This window comes from Meles meles, unplaced genomic scaffold (assembly GCF_922984935.1).
Source record: "Meles meles unplaced genomic scaffold, mMelMel3.1 paternal haplotype, whole genome shotgun sequence".
Classification (NCBI taxonomy): domain Eukaryota; kingdom Metazoa; phylum Chordata; class Mammalia; order Carnivora; family Mustelidae; genus Meles; species Meles meles.
The window spans coordinates 1,092,652-1,096,964 of NW_025721609.1; positions in this window are offsets into that span (position 1 = coordinate 1,092,652).

The following is a 4,313-nucleotide window of genomic DNA, read 5'->3' on the forward strand; positions in this document are numbered from 1 at the left end:
TATATGTATAGTAGAAAATAAAAATTAAAAAAGAATAAACTAGACTAAACTAAGTTAAATTTAAAAAGAAATAAAAAATAGAAAATCAAAAGAAAAACACAGTTGTATGTATCAAAAAGTTCAGGTTAGAAGGTTATTAAAGAATTTGATGTACTGGACATCTCAGTGTGGTGATAAATAAGTTAAAAAATATCTGTTTGTATATAAAAAAAAAAGAACCAGAATATTGGTAAAGAGTTAAAAATAAAAGTTGTATTTATGAAGTAATGGTGGTTGTTCTCTTGTAGTTTTTTTTTCTTCTTCCTTCCTGGTTGGTTTCCTGGGGGAGGGACCTGCCATGTGCATTTTCAGACAATGATGTTCCCTGAGTTATGTCGTCCCGCTCCCCTCAAGGGGGCGGGCTCCAAGGAAACTGTTTTTTTCAGGCTTTTGTTCTCTGGGGATTTTTATGTTCTTTCATCTGTTTTCTCTCGCCTTGACAGCTTTTGATGGTTTTTGGAGGTTTAGAGAAGAGCAAACTGCACCCCGAACTCCCTCTCAGAGAGAAGCCTCAGAATGTTTTGCAAGAGCTGCTGGCAGAGTCGGTTCTGAATCACTGTCCCTGGGAATGCAGGAGCTCCTCCTTTTACCCAAAACCAGGGCAGCGGTGGCTGTCTGGGCAGCTCCAGACCGCCAGAGAGGTTCCGAGCAGAGATCGCATGCTGAGAATTTCCCGCTCTCCTGGGCTGGCAATGTCTGTTTTTTTCTGGATGCGAGAGCTCCAGGCTAGCGCCTATGAGCACCTATCCCACGGGAGGGTGTGGGACGCGCGCGTTTCAGGATTGCCCTCTGGCCAGGCATAGAGGAAACATTCCTGAACTTCATAAAATCAATCTATGAAAGCCCCACAGCAAATATCATCCTCAGTGGGAAAAAGCTTGCAGCCTTCCCGTTGAAATCATGAAAACGACAAGGATGCCCCTCTCACCAATCTTGTTCAACATAGTATTAGAAGTTCTAGCAATGGCAATCAGACAACAAAGAGAAATAAAAGGTATCCAAATTGGCAAGGAAGAAGTCAAACTCTCTCTCTTCGCAGATGACATGATTCTTTATATGGAAAACCCCAAAGACTCCACCCTCAAACTACTAGAGCTCATACAGCAATTCAGTAACGTGGCAGGATACAAAGTCAATGTACAGAAATCAGTGGCTTTCTTATACACTAACAATGAAAATGCAGAAAGGCAAATTAGAGAATCGATTCCATTAACTATAGCACCAAGAGCCATAAGATTCCTGGGAAGAAAGCTAACGAAAGAGGTAAAGGACCTGTACTTGAGGAACTACAGAACACTCATGAAAGAAATTTAAGAAGACACAAAAAGATGGAAGACTGTTCCATGCTCTTGGATTGGAAGAATAAACATTGTTAAAATGTCTATACTGCCTAGAGCAATCTATACTTTTAATGCCATTCCGATCAAAATTCCACCGGATTTTTCAAAGAGCTGGAGCAAATAATCCTAAAATTTGTATGGAATCAAAAGAGACCCTGAATTGCTAAGGAAATGTTGAAAAACAAAAACAAAACTGGCAGCGTCACGTTACCTGATTTCAAGCTTTACTACAAAGCTGTGATCACCAAGGCAGCGTGGTACTGACATAAAAACAGACACATAGACCAGTGGAACAGAGTGGAGAGCCCAGATATGGACCCTCAACTCTATGGTCAAATAATCTTCGACAAAACAGGAAAAAATATTCAATGGAAAAAAGACAGTTTCTTCAATAAATGGTGCTGGAAAACTGGACAGTGATATGTAGAAGAATGAAACTCCACCATTCTCTTACACCGTACACAAAGATGAACTCTAAATGGATAAAAGACCCAAACTTGGGACAGGAATCTATCAGAATCCTAGAGGAGAACATAGGCAGTAACCTGTTCGATATCAGCCACAGCAACATCTTTCAAGTTATGTCTCCAAAGGCCAAGGAAACAAAAGCGAAATTGAACTTTTGGGACTTCATCAAGATCAAAAGCTTCTGCACAGCAAAGGAAAAAATCAACAAAACAAAGAGGCAACCCACGGAATGGGAGAAGATATTTGCAAATGACAGTACAGACAAAAGGTTGATATCCAGGATCTATAAAGAACTTCTCAAACTCAACACACACAAACAGATAATCATATCAAAAAATGGGCAGATGATATGAACAGACACTTCTCCAATGAAGACATACAAATGGCTATCAGACACATGAAAAAATGTTCATCATCACTAGCCATCAGGGAGATTCAAATTAAAACCACATTGAGATACCACCTGACACCAGTTAGAATGGCCAAAATTAGCAAGACAGGAAACAACGTGTGCTGGAGAGGATGTGGAGAAAGCGGAACCCTCTTCCACTGTTGGTGGGAATGCAACTTAGTGCAGCCACTTTGGAGAACAGTGTGGAGATTCCTGAAGAAATTAAGAATAGAGCTTCCCTATGACTCTGCAATTGCACTGCTGGGTATTTACCCCAAAGATACAGATGTAGTGAAAAAAGGGCCATCTGTACCCCAATGTTTATTACAGCAATGGCTATGGTCGCCAAACTGTGGAAAGAACCAAGATGCCCTTCAACGGATGAATGGATAAGGAAGATGTGGTCCATATACACAATGGAGTATTATGCCTCCATCAGAAAGGAAGAATACCCAACTTTTGTAGCAACATGGGTGGGACTGGAAGAGATTACGCTGAGCGAAATAAGTCAAGCAGAGGGAGTCAAGTACCCTATGGTCTCACTTATTTGTAGAGCATAACAAATAACATGGAGTACATGGGGAGATGGAGAGGAGAGGGAGTTTAGGGAAACTGGAATGGGAGATGAACCATGAAAGACTATGAACTCTGAAAAACAACCAGAGGGTTTTGAAGGGGCGGGGGTTGGGAGGTTGAGGAACCAGGTGCTGGGTAATAGGGCAGGCACGTACTGCATGGAGCACTGGGTGTGATGCCAAAACGATGAACACTGTTATGCTGTAAATAAACAAATTAAAAAAATAAATAATTTTTTAAAAAGGCACAAAATTCATATCTCTCAATAGTTACCCTGAATGTAAATGGGCTAAATGCCTTAATATCAAATCAATAAAAAACAAAACCCATTAATATGCTGCCTACAAGAAACTCATTTTAGACCCAAGGACACCTCCAGATTTAAAATGAGGGGTAGAAAACAATTTACCATGCTAATGGGCATCAGAAGAAAGCTGGGGTGGCAATCCTTATATCAGATCAATTAGATTTTAAGCCAAAGACTATAATAAGAGATGAGGAAGGACACTATATCCTACTCAAAGGGGCTGTCCAACAAGAAGATTTAACAATTTTAAATATCTATGCCTCTAACGTGGGAGCAGCCAACTATATCAACCAATTAATAACAAAATCAAAGAAACACATCTTCAATAATACAATAATAGTAGGGGACATTAACACTCCCCTCACTGAAATGGACAGATCACTCAAGAAAAAGATCAACAAGGGAATAAAGACCTTAAATGACACACTGAACCAGATGGACATCACAGATATATTCAGAACATTCCATCCCAAAACAACATAGTATACATTCTTCTCTAGTGCACATGGAACATTCTACAGAATAGATCACATCCTGGTCACAAACCAGGTCTCAAGAGGCCCCAAAAGATTGGGATTGTTTCCTGCGTATTTTCAGACCACAATGCACTGAAGCTAGAACTCAATCATAAGAGGAAATTTGGAAAGAATCCAAATACATGGAGGTTAAAGAGCATCCTTCTAAAGAATGAATGGATCAACCAGGAAATTAAAGGAGAATTGAAAAAATTCATTGAAACAATTGATAATCAAAGCACAATGGTTCAAAATCTGTGGGACACAGCAAAAGCAGTCCTGAGTGGAAAATATGTAGCAATACAAGCCTTTCTCAAGAACCAAGAAAGGTCTCAAATACACAACCTAACTCTATACCTAAAGGAGATGGAGAAAGAACAACAAAGAAAGCCTAAACCCAGCAGGAGAAGAGAAATAGTAAAGATCAGAGCAGAAATCCATGAAATAGAAAACAATAAATAAGTAAATAAGTAAATAAATAAATAAAACAGTACAACAAATCAAAGAAACTAGGAGCTGGTTCTTTGAAAGAATGAATAAGATTTATAAACCCCTGGCCTGAATTCTCAAAAACAAAAGAAAAATGAACCAAATAAATAAAATCAAGAATGAAAGAAGAGAGACCACAACCAAAACCAAAGAAATACAAACAATTGTAAGAACATATTATGAGCAGA